At 45.4% G+C, this 21045-nt stretch overlaps 1 protein-coding gene across 1 annotated transcript in view; it reads left to right on the forward strand.

The window, feature by feature from the left end:
- Positions 1 to 21045, forward strand: part of PTPRU (protein tyrosine phosphatase, receptor type U) — a 563689-nt gene that overhangs the window by 210327 nt on the left and 332317 nt on the right. The gene's annotated exons all lie outside the window — the stretch shown is intronic.

The raw sequence follows: 21045 nt of genomic DNA on the forward strand, positions 1-21045 counted from the left end.
CTTGCACTTTTAAAGTGGAGGGAAATATGCCAGAATGTCACAATGTAATATTGAAGTGACTGCTAGAGGGAGCAAAACACATGCAGAAAAGAACAAAAATAACAAAGCAATATGGGTACACAAGCAGTGAAAATAAGGCTGTGGAAAAGCCTGGAGAAAAAGCCTGGAGGTGGTCAAAGAAGTTGAGCTCATGAGGGTGGCATTCTGCTCTCTCTCTATACAGCTGCCAAGAATCACCACAGGACCCTAGACAAAGATGCTCCTATCGCTGCAGGTGAAAGCAACTTACATTTCTTACCATTGTTGTCTGTATCAGATATATCAGAGGCTCCTGACCATGAACTAAAGGGGATCTCCACATTCAGAGGCAGTAAACACCTGGTAGAAAATCAGTACCAGGAGGCAACATTAGGGGAAGGCCTCCATCTCTATGTCCTGTTGCTGGCCCTCCAGACTAACTGGTTGGACACTGTGAAACAGGATGCTGGACTAGATGGACCACTTGTTTTGTCTTTCTATGCAGAGGATGACAGATACTACTCTGGCCTCTTCCCATCCAGCATTCTGTACCATCCCATGCTTTCAACCCTACCAGGCATCACCCAGACCAACCTGACATTACAAGGAAACAAATTGCAAGACTTGCCTAGATCTGTAGGCCCCATGGAGTTCTGAATTTTGTCTCTTAGCCCCCTTTCTTGGTGGCCTGAAGTACCAATGGTGGATATTGTGTGGATTTGTTTTCTATTTTCCCCCCTCCAAAATTCAGGACGTCATTTGTGAGAAGGTCACTGAAACTACCATTTAAAACTAAATTTGAAAATGCCTGAAATTCAGAAAGTGGAATCCTGAAATTCAAAATCTCTGAATGTTGCCAGATTTTGTTGCAAATGTTTTGTTTCAGCTCTAGTTTCTACTGCTTTTGGGTTGCGCCGAGGATTCAGTCTGCACTGGCTTTGCTGTTGTCCCTGTGTATTATCCATTGTGTGTATGCGGACTGTGGCAGTGCCACACACCAAAATGTTCCTTTGATCCCCACAGAATGCTCCATGTAGTTGCATGTGAACTTTTCCTCCCTCTCCCAAAATAATAGAACTCGAAGGCATCCAGTGAAGCTGATGGGCAGTAGATTCAGGATGGACAAAAGGAAATAATTCTATACACAGAGAGTGATTAAAATGTGGAATTCACTGCCAGAGGGTGTAGTGATGGACACAGGTTTAGATAGCTTTAAAAGGGGATTATAGATTCCTGGAGGATAGGTCTATCAGGGGCTATTAGCTATGGTGACTAAAGGGAAAGTTCATGTTCAGAGGCTGTTAGCCTCTGAATCCCAGTGCCAAGAGGCAACATCATGGGAAGGCCTCAGCCTCTATGCACTGTTGTTGGCCCTCCAGAGGAACTGGTCAGCCACTGTGTGAGACAGAATGCTGGGCTTCATGGACTACTGGTCTGATCCATCAGGGCTCTTCTTATGTTGTTAGGTGGGTAGGTTCTGGCTGTGACTTGAGGTGAAGGCTCTATGGATACACAGAGAGAAGTATTCCTTTCACAAAGGCAAGGCGAACCTACACTGCTTTTCATAGTTTCAAGACTGAGCTGGATTTGACAGGGTAGCCAAATTTTGTACAAGGCAATATCTGTATATCTATTCTTTTACATGAACATGAGTGTGCAGGTGAGAAGATCTAGAATTTCCCCTCTTAATTTACCTCACCATGTCAGTACTTTTCTCCTCAACACAATTAGTATAGGAGAAAAGTCCTTCAGACAACAGAGCACAGTGGGGTAAGTTAGGGACAAGAGTAGAGAGTCTCCTACTCCTGCTCTGGTGCTTAAGCCAGGGTGATGTGTGAATGTGATTCTACCCTATTGTATCTGGTCTGGCTCTCTCTTTGTGACATTTGAAGAAATGGCAGCCATTTTGTTATTGGAATCTCTGCAGCATTTAACCCATGTGTCCTGTACTTTGACCTTCCTAGCGTGTCAGAGGACTGACCTCTTTTGGGATTGTGTTTTCCCCGCTAGCCATTAACTGGAGGCTAGGAATGATCACTCAACCTAAGGAGTCAAGTTCAAGTCACCCTGTGCATTGCTGAAGGCTAGATGGTGTGAAGGATGTCATATAGAATAGATTTAGACCATAGGATGGGCAGAAGGTCTGACCAGCAGGTCAAAGCTTCCACAGCAAGAGAGACTGAATGAAGGATACATCAGTACACTACTAATTTTTTTCCTGACTCTGGGATGACCATATTGGTCCTAACCCAAGGGGCAGAGCTTGTTGGATTTATGTGCAGCTATGAAACTGTGGACAGAACAGCATATTAAACTTCATTTTCTTTTGGCATTTCAGTTTGTGTTGCGATTTCTTTCCTGAATTGTCAGTGCAATGCATTACATCCTGGCTGAAATGTATTGGTCTTAAGTGCAATTCTGATTTTATTTTTGACAAGCATCTGGAACAATTTGCAACTGAATGGAAGTTTGCAAATGACGTAAAGATATGGGAGATTGGTGGTGAATAATGATGAGGACTTGGCAGTCATACATAAAACTATCTGGATTCCTGGGTAAGCTTGGCTCATTCTCACAGTACACATGTTAAGGTAGCCAAATACAAGGTCATACATCTAGAATGACAGTGTAAGCAATTTCCTGGGCAACTGTATGTTAAAAAGCAGTGACATTCTGGAAGGGACTTAATAGTCACTTGGAATTTGGTCTTTGCAGAGGGTTTTTTTTTTTATTCTACCAAGCAATTATTCTTCCCAGGTAGCAATTAGTTTTCCTTTTGCACAGGATACTTTGGGTTGGATCCAGCCAGTTGTCTTGCTCAATGTCACTCAGTTCTCCTCAATTCTCCGGCTCCCTTCCCGTATGGCTTTTGTTTATGCAGGTTTCATGGTCTCTGGCATAGGACATTTGGTGGTCAAAGGGGACCCCCTCCTCTCTTTTGCACCAACAGCAAAACTGATTGAATCCAGCCCTTTATTCACTCAAGAAAGGCCCAGCATATTTGCAGAACAAATGCTGTAGTCTTCTGCCTTGTTGGTCATATATTATCATAGGGGTAATGACATATGGTGTGTGGGCTGCGTGTGGCCCAACAGAACCATTTTGTGTGGTCCACAGCACCTTCCGCTGAGGCAGGGGGAGCAAGACACTAAGGTATTCCAACCCCCTCCAGCCTCTTCCACATCTAAGAGCAGGGCTATGGCAAGAAGTTTCTGGTGTAGTGTGTGTGTGTGGTTGTAGGGAATACCAGCTGAGCATCTGAGAGGCCCACTCCAACTGTTATGGGTGATATCACAGGGTGGCCCACTTTGTTCCAGTCAGCAGCTATTATGGCTCATGTAAGTGTTCAAGTTATTCACTCCTGCATTAGCAACAGGCTGTGATTGGCCACCCATCCTACCTGGTTCAGTACAAGTCATTATCTGCGGTGCTAGAGGCTGGATGATGTGATGAAAGGCTTGTGAAAGGCTATGGCTCAATGTAAGAGCCTCTGCTTGGCATGCACAAGGTCCCAGGTTCAATCCCTGGGATCTCCAGTTAGAAAGGTCCAGGCAGTAGGTGATGTGGAAGCCTCTACCTGAGACTCTGGAGAACCACTGCCAGTTTGAGTAGACAATACTGACCTTGATGGACCAATGGTCTTATTCAGTATAGGGCAGCTTCATGTGTGTGACCAGCACTGGCAATATCTGTAAGGCATTGAAGAACCTCTAAGACCTAATGCACGGTGGGATGGCAGGAGACCTGGGTTCATGAAACACACTGCAAGACCTTGGACATGTCATGTGTTGGATGGCAGTATAATATAGGAGAGGGAGAACCACACATGTGCCCCGAGCTTTTTGGGAAAAGGTATGAGAATATATGAGATAAATATTATTAGAAATAACTAATTATGACACTGCAGGCTTGTACACATCTGACAAATTCTCATCTGCAGTCCCTATTATTATGTTCAGCTGGCTATTCAGGAAGTTGCTATCCCAACATCAGAATGCAATCAGTCTTTAACCTCCGTCTGTCTCTGTTCGAAGAACATATTAAAGTGCAGCAACTGGTCAGACCTATGCTCACTATTAGCATCAGTTCTGTTTGTCTCCTGCTTCTTATCCTTTAAGCCATGCTAGTCTAGGTGTAAACATTCAGCTTACAGCCTCAATAAGTTTTAGAGAAATTTTATTTTTGTTTTTCCATCATCTTCCCCAAATCTCTCCTCCCTGATTTATTTCTGTTTTCACTAGAGGTGTGCATTAGGGTACTTCTGATCCAAAACAGTGCCACAAATGCCGTTTCATTTTGAATCGCAGTACCCAAAACGAAACAAGGCATTCACGATATTTTGGCATTTTAAAATTCAGCTTCTTCTGAATATCAGGAATATCAGGGATATAATAATATCAGGAATATAATAATTTTGTTTGGCTTCCAGTGTTTTCAGTGGGCAGTAGATCTGGCATCTGGAGTCCAATTCTGCCCCTGCTGATTCCAGTGGATGATAGACCTGTTGTGTGGCCTCCCCTTTGTGGATACCCAGTGCTCATGTAACCAAAAAGATATTCCTGAAATGGATTCCCAAAACAATATCCTCTCTGTCATTGTTTCATGAAAATGGTAATCACACCCTTTCTGGAATCACAGAATTGAATTAAAACAAAATACTGAAAATTTCGAAATGGAATGTGATATGGCAGATGATATAGCAACAATTCTCAAATCTGCAGTGCAGGATTGTTCCTTATAGAAGCTAGAGATTCTCTCTTTTGGTAAAAAAAAATGGGGCTTGAAAGAATCCCACCTCTCTGTTCCTTTAGGTATTAATGAATATAATCATAAACTGATTCTCCTAAGCCTGAATTTGCATGCCGTTTTTTATTTTCTTTTTTGATCAATAATTGATCAATATGGCCTACTCTTCGTTGTTTCTTCATATATAGTTACAGGCCTTCTACCTTCCTTCAGCTGGGAGGGGTCTCCTCCAAGCTCCCATGGATACTTAACAGGACCATCAGGGGACTTTCCTCTGAATAATTGGCACCCATTGAGAAGGCATCAGCCAACCATTGTGAGCTATTAACTCAACACAGGCACTGTCAGACAACATTTGTAGCGACACTACTACAGACCACAGTGGTATCTCACTTGAGGGAACACACCCACCTAGGAGACCATAATGATGTCCCAGGACATAAAAGAAAGGAGCAAAGGTATTGAAGAAATGTTTTATTCAAAATTAGAAAACAGGTGATAGAAATACAGTTTTGCTTGAAATCTGTCAGGTGAACCAGTTTGGTTGTGCTTTCTCTGTGCCACAGTCCAAAAGAAATAATTTCAAACGCTATGGTTCAGGTAGAGCAGATGAACCCGAGAATTTCTTTTGCATCCTTATGAGAGAATGTCTGACACAGGGGGCTTTATGGCCAAATTGGAGTTTTGTGAAGGGGCCATAGAGCATCTCATTTGCCTGCAGAAAGTCCCATGCTCAATCCCTCATATTCCAGTTAAAGGGGATTACTAGTATGTTTATTGCTTTGGGTATTGTATGTTTCTTTATTTAGATGTTTATACTTTTCTCCTCAGTGGAGGCAAGTCAATGATCGGACTCGGACTGAGGCAGCTTCATGTGTCTATGTCAATCTGGGTCTAACCACATGTGGTATAACCCAACACTTCACAGATTCACTGGTGATGCATCCAAAGTTCTGTGTTCACCTATTTAGTGGATTGTTTTTTAACATTTGCTTAAATAAATTATTAGTGCATGTATATTTGTGTTTCAAACCGCCAAATATTCATGTAAATTTCCAGGCCAGGGGCTAATTGTAAGGACCATGGAGATTCAAATAGTGGAGAAGACATAATGGATGTATTGCAGTCTCCATGGTAACTATTATGTAGACTCAGCACAGAAGGTATCGTGGGAATGGATCTACCAAAAAACCGTGTTGAAATCAGTCTGAAGTTGGCAAATAAAATTGATTTTAATCGGAAGGGCCTCTGTAAAGCTGATGTTTTTCATAGCCTTGTGCTAGCTTTGTGAGGTAAATCATTTGGCCTAAGAGCTGCCCAGGGTGATAAATCACAGCTATAGTGATTATACATTTATTGGTAAAAGGAGGTTTTAACTTGTTTTAACCTGTGGAGTTCAGCTCATGTATCAATATTTTAAAATATTAAAAATTGCACGCACACACACACCCTCCAAGAAAGGCCAGATTTAGGAACAGAGTCACATAGCATAAGAAAAGGGCTCTGGGGTTCTTTGTGAAGCATCGTTTAGCAGCAGCTGGAGATGAAGAGGCAGTAACATTAAGACCTTTTGGAAATGGTGGAGTGAGACGGCCTGAGAGAGGCTGCAAAGAGTGCCCTGTGAGGGAGATGAAGTGGTGTTCAAGGTAAAGTACAATTGCCTTGAGGATAATTGTAATTGTATAAGTGGGTAGTAAGATGGCCTATGGATAAGGAAAGACCCCTGTGGGTAAGTTATAAAAAGGGCCCAAAGACATGGGGCTGAATCCTAGAAATCCCTTGTTATGGATTCCATTAGGCCTTATTTCAAGAGAGAAAGACTTCCTCCAATGGAGAGCATCTTTTCTGATTGGGAAAGGCTTTTTCTGATGAAGAAAAAAATGGAAGAAAACTCACTGGGAGGGAGTTATTGACTCCAGCTTAGTGGAAGGGAGTCTTAGGAACCAACCCAGTGGTGTCATCAGAGATGGACATTGGGGTGGAAGACCAGGGGCCCAGCTCACAGTCTCAGTCAGGGGTCCCAAAAGGAGGCTGCAGCTTTGCATTTGAAATGCACATTATCATCCTAATTCCCCTCACTGTAAGACCATTAAGTCCAGGGTCTAAGAACATAAGAAGACCTCTGCTGGATCCTACTAATCGTTCATCTAGTCCAGCATTCTGTTTCACAGTGGTCAACCACTTGCCCTGGAGGGCCAATAAACAAGGCATGGAGGCCAAGGCATTCCCTGATGCTACTTCCTAACATGGATATCCAGAGACCAACCACCTCAGAACGCAGAGGTTCTCTTGGCTAGTAGCCATTGATGGACTTCTCCTCCATGAATCTCCTTTTAAAGCCATCTCTGCTAGTGGTCATCACTACATCCGCTGCCATTGAATCCCATGATTTGTTGAGGAAAGAAAATTACGTAACTGTACCACTGACTGAGGAAGCCTGTTGTAGTCCCCCCACCCAACATACACACTGAGTTTAGGACTGATGAGTTGACCTTTGACTCTCTATACCCCTGTTTTATTGTTAGCAACATCTCGATTTCAACTCTCATGGACTACCCCTTTCCCCAGATATCAATGGAAGTTGTTTTCAAAATTGCAGTTTGTGTTTCAGTGAGATAACAACTGCTTTGTGACCACTAGCACTAGCAGTAACATTAAGACCTAACTCTTTCTGCTGATGGAATTGAGCAGAAGGATTTCATCTAAAATCTGGTAGAGGCAACAGTGAAACACAGCTCTCTCAAGACCTAGAGGGGCTAGCAGGGCTACAAAAAGCTGTCTTTCTCTTCCACTCTTCTTGTAGACCTGCTGGCACCAATGGCATTTACAGGGAAGCAGATGAGCTGTGTTCCATTCCTACCAGCAAGTGGGAAATCACCCCATTTCTTAGTGGATGGGCTGATCAGGTGTTGATGGTAGGATGAGGATTGCTAGCTTCAGATTGGGAAATGCCTGGAGGTTTGGGGTAGGAGCCTGGAGAAGGCGGGGTTTGGGGTGGGACGGTATCTGAGTGGGGTATAATGTCATAAAGTCCACCCATCAAAACATTTTCTCCAGGGGAACTGATCTCTGTAGTCTGAAGACCAGTTGTAATTCCAAAAGATCTCCTGGACTTTGGCAACCCAAGGTGCGACTTCTTTTGGGCTACTGACCCTGGCAGCTGCCCAGACATGCTGACTCAGTCCCAGGCCTGCTGATCGTTTGATATGAAAAAAAGAACTTTGTCAGAAATGTGTATATACACAAAACTTACCTCTGTCATTATAAAAAGAGATCTTTCACTCTGGGCTTTTGCAAGTAAAGAGAATATATATTAATTGACCTTCAAGAATCTATGGTGTAACCCAGTAGAATTCTTGACAAGATAATTGTTTTTGGTTCTTTTCCCCTCCACCTTCCCTGTTGAGTTTTGAAGTAATTACAGAGCACCACAGGATTTTGAATTTAATATGGTAGAGCTTTCCTAATGAGAAGATGACAGAATCTAGTCATCAACTCCTGGCTTTCATTTAGTGCTGCTTACGATGTAAAGCCTGAATGTTGAAACAGTGCCATCTGGAATCATTGCTCCCAAATTAGGGATGTTACCAAAATTTCATGATAATTCTTCAGTTTGAAAGTTCAAGTTTCTTTTCTAGTTTCTCCACAATAAGGAAGAAACTGCACTTGTCCTTCTCCTGATCCTAGTAATGAAATTCAATACAAATATTTTGGCAGTTGCATATAAATATCATGTACAAATGGCATAACTGAAGCAAAAATTTGGAAATTTGCCACAGAAAACAGATTGGATAAATATATATAATATATAGCACAAACAGGAGACCTGCAAGAACTTATGGGTGGTGGGAATCTCATTTTCCACTCCCACATTTCCTTTTCCCCTTCCCTGGTAGCCTCTGTAGCCTCTCCCTTTTCCTCTGTCCTTTTTTTCTTCCCACCCACAGCCAACCAACCTTTATCTGCCCCTCCAACTTTCCCTCCTTCTCTCCTATTGGCAGCCTGTCCCCAGGAAAACTCTGTGTGGTGCCAGACACTGGGCTGGGCCCAGTTGTATGGTGACGAACATGGAAAGTCCGGCAGCCCCCATATCCTCACTTTTCCCTGCTTCCTTCTCACCTACCAGCCCACATACCTTTCATCTGCCCCTATCTTCAGCCATACTTATTTTTATTAATTACGTTTATACAGGGCCTTTCTCCACAATGGAAACCCAAAGTAGTTTACATCATTTTCCTCTTCTCCATTTCATCCTCACAATAACCCTGTGAGGTGATTAGGCTGAGAGTTTGCAACTGGACCAAGATCAACCAATGAACTTCCATGGTAGAGTCGAGATTCAAACCTGGGTCTAGATCCTAGTCTGAAATTCTAACCACAACAACTGGGGTGTTGCTGTTGAACAGTAGCAAGCAGCCAGTGGTGGGTGAATCATGCAAGTGTGGTATCAAGTGGCTCTGTGGTTGCTACTGTGCATGGGCTCTGTGAGTCCTCCCTCAACAGTCAAAACAGTCCTGGAAAGGCCCCTGCCCCTGACTTTAACTGACAAAAACCATGGCTTGAAGGCTGACAGTACTATTGTGGTCACCTGGCAATAGCCACTGAGGGCATTCGTTTCCGAAAGGTAGAAGTGCTGCTTCTGTTATTGGGGGGGGGGTGTTAACCACCTAGTGTAATTTTTTTTAGATTTCAGATTTTTCTGCAAACCTGGAGTATGTTTCAGGTTGGTAGAAAAATCTGTCTTGTCTTTGTATCTCCAGTCTCAGGATTTAAGTATCCATGGATTTGGCCATGTTGAAAATTTTACACACACACACACACACACATGCGTATGTATTTATATGTATACTAGGAATAAGGCCCATTGAGGAAATAAATACAACGAGCTCTAGAAAGAGGCTCTGGAAGAGTGCCAAGGCCTTGGGCACTCAGCGTCAATGTGCTGTGGTGACCTCGGCAGAGTATAATGACACAGAGTCCACCATTTTCTCCAGAGGAACTGATCTCTGCTACCTGAAGAGCAGTTGCAATTTTCAGTGATCTCCAGGCTTCACCTGGAGATTGGCAACAATTTTACCCAGGAGGAAATGGCTGGTTTGGAGGGTAGAGTTTATGGCATTGTACCTGTCTGAGGTCCCACCCCTCCTCAAACCTCACCCTCTCCAGATTCCATCCCTCAAATCTCCAGGAATTTCCCACCTGGAGTTGGCAACCCTATCTCCTCCCCAGCCAAGCATCGACTTACCTTTATTTCCCCGTCTCCTACCAACAGCCACTGAGGGAACAATTGCCACACAGGAGGCAAGCAGGAGAAGTGTCTTCATCAAGAGAAAAAGTGATTTGCCAGTAATTCTGAAAGGGCACAGTGGCTGAAGGGGAAGTGGGTGGGGAAGAGGAGCAGACCCAGCACCTGGCCAATGGCACGTGAGTACTCTTGAGTGGCGGCTTATGGGCCAATGGCTGAGGGAGTGCAAGGAATGTTGCCACTCCAAAACAGAATTATTATATAGAGAGATGGAAATACAATACGTATTTGTTTATCCTTACATGAAATACATGTTCAAATTTCCTATATAGAATGGTGTTAATAACATTGCATTGGTGGAATGAAGGATTTTGGCTCGGTGACTTTTTAAAAAAACTCTGTGTTGACTACAAATACTGAGTGAAATGGAATCCCAAACACCAGGCAATTCTCAATGGTAATTAAAACAAACCTGGATGTTGTAAAAGAGCCTTACAAATTGAAACCAGAATCCAAATTCTGTCATCTGCTTATCAACATCAAGTATTGGTACCAGAATTTCCGTAGCTGGAGTTCATTCTCAGTTTCTAGGAAACATTAGATCACAGTTTAATGTGGTGAATTATCTAGCCTTTTGTTGGGATTATAAGGAGTGTGGGGAGAGGAGGAGAACTGGGAACTGGTCCGGAAACCCAGCATTAAATAATGTCCATGAGAGAATCCATCTGTTTTTCAGCAGTTTCCACAGGAAGCATCTGCCTAATGCAGATTGATCTCTGTTTGGTGAGATGTAATCCTGAATTCCGTACAGTTGTGGAGCTCCCTGTGCATTTTGATGGAAGCAGATAATCTCCACATGCGAAAGGGATATTGATGCACATCAGCTCCCTTGACCAAAGAGAATAGAATCATTGTGGGCAGGGAGTGTCATGTGTGGGTCAAAGTTCACATGCCTGGAAGACCTTGCTGGGTTTCATCTCCCATTTTTACTCCTATGGTTCACCCTGACATACCTTCCTTTTAGACATTCCTTGGTATCTTTTCTCCTGCCTTGCTCCATTCCACCATTGCATGCATCCTCCCCTGTTTCTCTGGCTTCCTGGCAACTTGTGGCTAAACTAGAAAAGATGATGTCCTTGGGTTTGCCTCAATGCCTTCATTTTGTAGAGTCTTGGGATACCTTTGAAGAGTGCCACAGAGGCCTGATTCTAGTCAAAACCACCTGAGGGAGGAGAGGCTACTGCCCTTCCCCCGTTGCTGATTTTTCAACCTGAATCAATGTTGGGAGGGCATTATTTGGCAACAACCCCCCTGGCACTGCGGTGGCTCAAGTGGTTAAGACGCTGAACTGCAGGCTGTGGAAGGTCAGTAGTTCAGCAGTTCGAGACCCGAGTTGCCGCATGATGGAGTGAGCTCCCGTCTCTAGTTCCAGCTCCTGCCAACCTAGCAGTTCAAAAGCAAGAAATTGCAAGTAGATAAATAGGTACCACTTCAGTGGGAAGGTAACAGCATTCCGTGCGCCTTGGTGTTTAGTCATGCCGGCCACATGACCACGGAAACATCTTTGGACAGCACTGGCTCTTCGGCTTTGAAACAGAGATGAGCACCGCAACCCTAGAGTCGGACTTGACTGGCTTTCAAGCAAGGGAACCTTTACCTTTACCTTTTACCCCTGGCACTGTTCTGGGATAGAAAAATGGGAGCACAGGAGCCCCTTTCCCCATGCTATGGGGGTCCCAAGCAGAATCAGGCCTCTGCTGTGATCTTAAAAGGGGTTCCAGGATTCTACAAAATGGAGGCATGTCCCTGGGGTGAACCTGAGGATGATGTCTCATCTACTTTGGTCCTGGGTCTCTTGTAACTGGTTACCAAGCAACTCCCAAGTGCAACTTAAGGTATTGTTTTTGACCTTTAAAGCCCTATATGGCTTGAGACCTGGGTATCTGAAGGATCCGTCTTCTCTCCTATGTTTCTGTCGATGGATTGACTATCCCATCAATCCAAGAAGATTGCTTGGTGGATACACAAGAGAGAACCTTTTCAGTGGCAGCCCCATGGTTACAGAACAATCTCAACAGGGAGGTGTGCTTAAATCCATCACCTCCGCAGGTTTCTGAATGTGCGATCTATATTAATTCATAGAATCATAGAATCACAGATTTGGAAGGCGCCATCTAGGCCATCTTGTCCAACCCCCTGCTCAATGCAGGATCAGTCTAGAACATCCTTGACAAGTCTATGTCCTGCCACTGCTTAAAAACTGCCAGTGAGGGGGAGCTCACCACCTCCCGAGGCAGCTGATTCCACTATTGAACAACTCTTACTGTAAAAACGTTTTTCTTAATATCCAGCTGGTACCTTCCAGCCCTTAATTTAAACCATTATTATGAGACCTGTCCTCTGCTGCCAACAGGAAAAGCTCCCTGCCCTCCTCTAAGTGACAGCCCTTCAAATACTTAAAGAGCAATCAGGTCCCCCCCCACCCTCCTATTCTCCAGACTGAACATTCCCAAGTCCCTCAGACTTTCCTCATAGGGCTTGGTCTCCAGGCCCCTGATCATCCTTGTCGTTCTCCTCTGCACCCACTCCATTCTGTCCACATCCATTCTGTCCACATCCATTTTGAAGTGAGGCCTCCAGAACTGCACACAATACTCCAGGTGCCATCAAGTTAATCACAACCGACTCATGATGACCCCTCATGGGGTTTTCAAGGCAAGAGATGAGTGGAGGTGGGCCCCGTTCACACGGCAAATTTGCTTCGCGGGAGGGACCGCTTGCCTGCGGATTAAAGCTGCGCGATCATACCTGAACATCTGGGAAACGTCGCACTCCTGTCTCAAACCCACAGCTTCGGTCTGAAGACGCGGATTTAAAAGCTACCGGGAATCATGTACTAGTTTCCCGATAATGTGTGGCACGTGCAGGCGTCTGATCAGGAAGCGGTGGTAGCCCATCGCAGCCAGCACTCGTTGGCGTCCCACGCATGCGCACAAACGCCTTGCTGCTGTGTTGCTTGGCATGGTGTGATCGGCTGCCGGAGGCTTCGGCACGGAGCCTCAGGGGAAGGTGAGATCACGCTACCGCGTGTCTTTTTGCTCCGGCTCAATAAACCTCCCGTCCCCTGCGGATTATCCTGCTCGTGTGACCGGGGCCGTGGTTTGCCATTGCTTTCCTCTGCATTGCAACCCGTGTCTCCTTTGGTGGTCTCTCATCCAAGTACTAACCATGACCAATCCTGCATTAGCTTCCTAGCTTTGACAATCTCAGATTGAAAACTCATGACCTTGATCCCGCCTCCCCTATGCATTCATTTTGTTCATAGGGGTGATGTAACCCCCCCCCCCCCCGACATGTCGCTGAAGATCCCGGAGATTCTTATCTCAGTGTGGTGTAGTGATTAGATTGTCGCACTTAGGCCTTGGAGACTCACGTCTGAATCCCCTCTCTGCTATGCAAGTTTGCTGAATGACCTTGGGGCAGTCACTCACTCCCAGCCAAATTACAAGGTTGTTGAGAGGATATAGTAGAGAAGGGGAGAAAGCGGTAAGCGACACTGGGTACAAAATGACTGAATTGCTGTTTCTTACGAATGATGCAACTAGATTTTGTATCAGTAGAGTAATCCAGGATCCTTGGGTGGGGGTGGTATGTAAGATCTCGGACATAATCCTCATTTCGTGCCTCTTGGTTTGCTTGCGTGGAGTGGGCAAAGGAAGGTTGCCGTCCATGGCTGTGGGCCTTATCACTCCTTTCCAGTCTCTTGCAGCCGTTAGGCAGATGAATAACATTTCACATCACCGTGGCCTCTCTAGGGAGCGCTTTGCATAGGAGACTCATGGTCTTAGATTAAAATGAGCTTTTATTGGATATCGGCCAATTCCAAGGAGCACTGAATTTATTTGAACAGATGTTGGCTGCTGGCCATCATTCCTCCGTCTTCCTTTCCCCTCTTGTTTTTCCTTTTTGTTCTTTCAGTTTGTGTTCTCCCCCCCCCTTCATTTGATAAAAAGATAATTTGTCTTTCTGGCTTTAACTCTTGCTTAGGTTCCCCCCTCCCCTCCCTTTAATTTAAAGTGTTGATTGATAAGTGGTTGCATTTTCATATGCAGAATAAGGAGCAGACCCTGTAGAGTCTCTCATTTGCAGAGGTTATGGGAGGAATTCAGGCCTGATTTAAAAGAGACAACCGGTGGGTCTTAAAGCGCTTGGAATTCCTTGCAGTGGAACGTGAAGAAAGGCTTTTTAGTTTAGAAAAAGGATGGCTAAGGGGGAGGCATGATATAAAATTATGCATGGGATGGAGAAAGTGAATAGAGGGAGCTTTTTCTTCCTCTCCCATAGTACTAGACCTCTGGGCCACCCAATGAAATCAATGCATGATCAAGTCACAACAACTGACTTACAGTGGCGGGGCAAGAGATGTTCAGAAGTGGTTTGCCGTTGCCTGCCTCTGTCGCACAACCCTCGTACTCCTTGGTGGTCTCCCTTCCAAATACTGGCCAAGGCCAACCCTGCTTAGCTTCCAAGATCTGAGGAGATCAAGCTAGCCTGGGTTATCCGGGTCATTCTTTCCTGAATGAGTAATTAAACTGTGGAATTCAATTCTCAGAGGAGGCAGTGCTGGGCAGGAGCATAGATGGCTATAAAAGGGGTTAGACAGAGTCATGGAGGAGAGGTCCATTAGTGGCTACTAGACAAGGTGAGCAAAGGGAACATCCTTATTCAAATGCCACATTACTTGGGCAGTGCTTGGGTGAAGGACACTCTAATTATTATGGTGGGATGTACAATGATATGGTATCCAATCTTGTCAGTTCTTGGAAGCTAAGCAGGGTCAGAATGTGGATCTGAGACCACCAAGGAAGGCTTTGCAGAGGAAGGCCATGGCAAATCACCTCTGCTTCTCCCTTGCCTTGAAAGCCCTTGTTGTGGTCTCCATAAGTCAGTTGTGGCTTGATGGCACTTAGATAAGTAATTAGGATGTGAGGCCATGTAGAATCCTGTGTGGTATCGGATATCACTCTGGGAGGGCCTGCATTTGCTCTTGGCTTTGGTGACCTTAGTTATCAAGTAGAGTTGTCAGGTTCCTCGGCTCCCCAAACCCTGAGATTCATGGGGCAGGGTCTGATGATGTAATGGGGTGGGGCTTCTTGAAATCACATAGGATAACAGTGCAAACTACGGTTCTTCCACACACTACTAAGAATTGTATCAGTGGGTAACTATCAATATGGGCATCTGTACTTTTTTTTTTTGTTCCAGTCAAGAGGTGGACTCTTCACCACTTACAAAACGGAGGGGGAATAAAATGGAAATTAACAATGTACTTAATGCAAAATACAGCTGGTGAATGTTGGATCAAAATATGCATATACCAGGACCGTAGTTGATTTAAAAAGGTCTGGCATGCCAATAATCTGCAGTGCTTTCAGCAAACATGAACATCCACCCTGGACATATCCCCCCCCACCGTTCTACCGCAATGCTAAATTCTGTATTCTTGCGATAGCTGTACTCTTGCAGTGCTTTCTTTAAAGCCCCGTTTGCACCAAAGCATAGCATCTAATCTCCAAATGCTTCAAAAGACACGTATTCAACTCCTGACTGGCAAACGAAATCTTCCCCCCCTCGGAGGCTTGGAAGCTGATTAGCAAATGGCCCGCCTTTTTCCTTGCCCAAGAGGATGGGAGATCTGGGTCCAAGCTCATTAAGGAAGGGCAATGCAATCTGAATTCCGAGCTACGTGCGGCACTGCCAGCGCGTGATGGATGGGAGACGAGCTGCGGGCCTTATGGTGCCTGACCCTTCTGTGTTATGTGGCGGAATCAATGAGACAATTCGACTGATCTGAGGCAGAGATGTCGGACTGTTATTGATTTAATATTTTTAATTTTCTGAAGTGACTCGGACCCAGGGGCCACATTCCTCTCTTTACAAGATCTCACAAGGATCTCTCTGTTCCCTCATGACACATGGAGAAGTGTAAAGACAAAGGAAAAATGCCTTTTTGTTCATATCGCTGGCATGCACTTGGAAGGCAGTGTCATCTCTGGTCCCCCCCCCCCTCCGGTCCCATATGGCATCCCTTTTGTTGTCCCTGGGAATGGCTTAGCAGAGGTAAGAAAAGTATGAAGGGGACAGATGCAGAGGTTCAGAAAGCTCTCAAGAACAGTGTGCATTCCACCACTACTACAGGAGCTCAGCTGGGACCCCCCGAGTCTCCCCCAGACCGCTGAGAACAGAAAGAGAAGGATCAGGGTAGAGGCACGGCGGGCCCAGTGAAGGACAGGTAGCCCAGGGCCAGGGCCTATTTCATCCCAGCCTTTCTCAGGAGGAAGAAGGGTTGCTGTCAGGCTTGGCAGGAGCTAGGAATTTGAGCAGGCTTCCAGGTAGGGCAGGGATTCCAGCCTTCTATATAAACCCGCAAATGGGCAGGCTCCTCTCGGCTCAACCACTCCTGCCCGCCACTAGCACCTAGCCAGGAAAGAGCTGATCCTTCTACTCCAGCCTCTAGCTCCTGTTTATATGGAGATTCCATTCCCCAGCCTTTAGTTACCAGCTTCACCTTTGCCATGCCTGGGCAAGCTCTACAGCCTCCCTGCTTCATACAAGGCTGTTGTTCCCTATCTGCTTCCCTGTGAGGAGAATGCTTCACTGCTGCAACCTATCAGGGCTCCAGGGATAGTCGGTCTATGCTGTTAGCCAGACCAGGACAATCAGGACCGCAGTTGCTTTCCCCCGTCCTTAACCTCCACATATTCATGTGGTCTCCTGTACAAAGCAAGATGGACTAGCTATCAAGCCCACTGGGAAATATCCTGATGGGCCGCTGCCCTGAGTAGCATGGGCAGAGGAGGCTTCCTCTTGTACTACTGGCCAGCTCTGAAGTCTGGCCTTTGGGCTCACCTGCTCCTGCTCCCTCCTCCCTCCCCGCCACACCTGACAGAGTCAAGGCATGCAGAGTCCCCACCTCCTGATTGGACAAGGGAGACCTACTGCCCCCCCCCCCCCGTGCAGCTGAAGAGCCAGCTGGAGGGGAAAGATGCTCACTTCCCAGCTCAGCAGCAGGCTGTAGATGTCACCTTGGTAACCTCAGGATGCACAGGGCTGAAGGAGACACAGATGAACCTGTAAGATTGCCAGGGATGCCAAACTCTCCAGTTACAAGGGGAGTGGAGGATGTCCTTTCTCTGGATTTTTTTTTTAGCTTTTTGGCCTACCCCTCATGCAAAACCTATGTGTGTCCCCTTGTACATGTTACCTGAAATCCCCTTGTTCAGTGTGTCTTGGATCACAATGCCTTCTTGGCCTAGGGCAGGAAGCAGCAGAGATGGAGGCAGGGGACAGAGAGCCAGATCACATCCTTGGCAGTAGACCAGTTGGCAGGATCTGTCAGGAGCAAGTGGGTTGCAGTGGCCTGTGACAATGGCATAACGTGGCTGCTAAGACAATGGAGCTTCTCACACTGAGATGGACAGAGGTGGCAGGCAGCTGTGTTGGTCCAGAGCAAAATCCCAAACCAAAAGCCAACTAATACCTTTTACTAAGACCAACCATTGTGATGCAACATGCATGCAAGCCTTTTCATTTCTCCAAAATTCTTCATCAGGCTTGAGGTGTGTGTGTGTGTTGCCATGCAACCACTTCAGATGGCATTGCTAAAGACTCTTAAATATGACTGCCATGCTGAACTGTGACAAGAGTGTGTCAGGGCAATGGACAATATTGTGAGCCCAAAAGCAGTGCCTTTTCACTGGATGAAAAGGATGTGCTTTAGCCAAGGGGAGCCTCATGCCTAAGCAGCATGCCAAAGCCAGATGTGGACTCCTGTACTACAAGAAGTCTCCTGCTCCTGCATCTCCAGCAACAGTATGCAGACCAGCAGTCCTGACCTCCGTACAAGCAGAAACAACAGCAGATCACAGAGGGGAGCCATGCTCTGCAAAAAGGACAAGTGCCCTTATCCATCACGCAGGCATTTCCCCTCCTCACCTCCATGTATTAACATAACCAAAAGAAACACACATTCCTCTCCAGCCTAAGACAAAAGGATGTGCCTGATGATGACATCAGCCAGCTATCAAGTCTTCCTGCCTCCCATCGAGATAACGCAGCTGTCAAGCATCTGATTGTTAATCCAAAGCACCGGTCCTGCAACCTGAATAGCTCTCTTCCTTTCCTCCTTTGTCTTTCCCATTCTTCTAAGAGGGGTCACTCCTAGCCAAGCCATCACCTGCAATTGCCCAACCATTAATCCCTTTATGTCCCATTCAGAGTTTAAGTTTTTGGTCAATATTTCCTGGGGACCATGTGACTACAGGTATCTGCCTCAGGTCACATTTTTTGGTATAAAAGAAGAGCTTTGTGCCATTGTTTTCTCTCTTGCTACTGCCTCTCCTAACCCCACCCTATCTTGTTGGTTTCAAATCTAGATCTGTTTGGAATCAGTCCACATGTGTTGCTGGTCAACTCATGATCCCTTTCCCCTTATTGTGTTATTTTTCGCTGCATGATCCAAGTGTCTTGCCAGACAGGTAAAGTATCACCTTACCAGTGATATTTCCTGCTCATGCAAATGTCTCTATACTTTCTAATCTGTATTCTTAGCCCTGTATCGTGTGTGTGAGTGAGTGCTTGATTTCTGGAAAACTTTAGTAAAGAAATCACTGTTTTAGTAATCTAGCCTCAGTGTCTGTTCCTGGGGTCTGGGAACTCTAACTCCTGTAAACGCAGGTTAATGGTCCCATACTTAATGCCTACTGCCATTTAATACTCATAACGCCCCACATTTATTAATAAATAAGGCAATTTGGCTAACAGGTGTTCCAGGCCCTGATCTTAAGGTAGGGTTGACAGGCCACAGCCTGCAATGCCTAGAATCAATTGTGGGGTGGGGCCTGGGATGCACGGCTACACCACTTCCAGTTTAAATGGGAAGTGACACGGGGATGGTCTAAGATTTCACAAAAAAAGTCTATGGCTTTACTATAGAGTTTTTGTGGAATGCTAGAGTGTCCCCACTAATCCTCCCACCAGTGCCCGAATTATCAAAAGGAGTTGCCAGGAGGCCTCCTGCTATGGTGAGAAGTCTGGGTTTCCTATCTTAAAATTTCTCATCCACATCCTGTGTGGAATGCCAGGGAGGCTTGACTAGATTAAAATGATGGTGTGTAACCTTGGTGTCCTGGAGCTGCGGTGGCTCAAGTGGTTAAGACGCTGAACTGCAGGCTGTGGAAGGTCGGTAGGTCAGCAGTTCGAAACCCGGGTGCCGCATGACGGAGTGAGCTCCCGTCTCTGGCCCCAGCTCCTGCCAACCTAGCAGTTCGAAAGCAAGAAATTGCAAGTAGATAAATAGGTACCACTTCGGTGGGAAGGTAACAGCGTTCCGTGCCCCTTGGTGTTTAGTCATGCCGGCCTCATGACCACGGAAACGTCTTCGGACAGCGCTGGCTCTTCGGCTTTGAAACGGAGATGAGCACCGCAACCCTAGAGTCGGATTCGACTGGCTTTCGAGCAAGGGAACCTTTACCTTTACCTAACCTTGGTGTTACGCTGACATTTTTTTTTTAAATCCTCGGAGGGATATTTTTATTTTTGCAATACATTACAAACACAAAGAAAATATGGAGGAAAGGGACTACATCTAGGGACAAAGAAAAGTTAACCACACTATACTAAAACCCCAAGAGGAGGAGATCTTATTCCTGTTAGTGAAAGTGTTAGTAATATAAGTGTTAAGAAAACAATATACTTGTACAGTTCTTTTTTGTCTCAGCTTCAGTGTTAACATGTTAATTTGTTAGTTGTTATGAGAGAGCTTTCTGATTATTTTCTTATTATTCGCTTCAAAAGGCAATTTTCAGAGTCCTTCTGCCTTTACTTCAGTTTTCTGTCTCTAAAGTCATATACTACTCTGGCTGCCTCTGCACCGGTTTCTACAGCAGAGTCCTCCTCCGTTCCAGAGGTGGCAGAGTCACTTGATTTCGTTTCTTCTTCTTTGGAATCTTCCTCCGTTCCCAGCTGGCGTCGCAAACATTCCTTGGCTTTAAAGGTGGAATCAGTCTTTTCTCTTTTATTGTTGATCTTGAAGATGGCACCCTCTGGGATCCCCCACCTATACGAAATTCCATTAGTTTGAAGAAGAAAAATTAAGTCCTTATAGTTTTTCCTCTTTTGACGAATTTCAAATGGAATGTCTTTTAAAGTTTTAATGATTAAATTTCCCATTTTAAGTGGAGTTGCTGATGTCGCTTTTAAAATAGCATCTCTGGTCTGTCTTCTTGAGAATCTGACCATAATTTCTCCAGGCAGGCTATTTTTAAAAAATATAATTGGAGTAAGCCCTGTAAGCCGTCTCCATCTCTTTTACCAGTTCACCCGCTGTTAAGCCTATTGCTGGAGCGATGATCTCGCTAAGTATCTTCCTCAGATCCTCCTTCTCTGCCTCAGGAACTCCCTGGAATCTGAGAATCATGTTGGCTTTTTCCATCTGCAGCTGTAACGAACGGTTTTCTTGTAGAATTTGCTTTGTTCCCACTTCTCCCATCCTTTTCTTCATTTTCATGCTTGTGGTATCCAACTCCTTCATTTTCCCAGCTGCCTGCTCCACCTTCTTCTCCGTTTCTTTCAGTTGGAGCTGCTGAGATGCAAAGTTTTTATTCATTACAGTCAGTTGCTGGTTAATACCATCGAGTTACTCCATCACTGGCTTGAGCATATCTGCTAACATTTTCATGACATCTGTTCCCTCTTCCGGTTTTAAGCTCTGGTGTCAGCAAGCTGCCATGGTGTTCTGTGTAACTTCTGATTGTACATATGTGATCCCTGTCCCTGCCAGCTGGCCTATGTGTTTTCCCTGCTGTAATGCCAAAGTAAAACAACTGGAGGATGTGAGGGGGAGAGTATGCTTCGCTGTTAGCTTCTTACTTATCAAGCCTGTGAACTGCACCTGTGTTTTGTCTACTGTTCGCCTGGTTCCCAAGACTTGAGCAAGCAACCGTTTTCTCCTGCCCGCCAGCGGGAACGTTATCCAT

Source organism: Gekko japonicus, unplaced genomic scaffold (assembly GCF_001447785.1).
Source record: "Gekko japonicus isolate JY-2015 unplaced genomic scaffold, Gekko_japonicus_V1.1 scaffold344, whole genome shotgun sequence".
Taxonomy (NCBI): Eukaryota; Metazoa; Chordata; class Lepidosauria; order Squamata; family Gekkonidae; genus Gekko; species Gekko japonicus.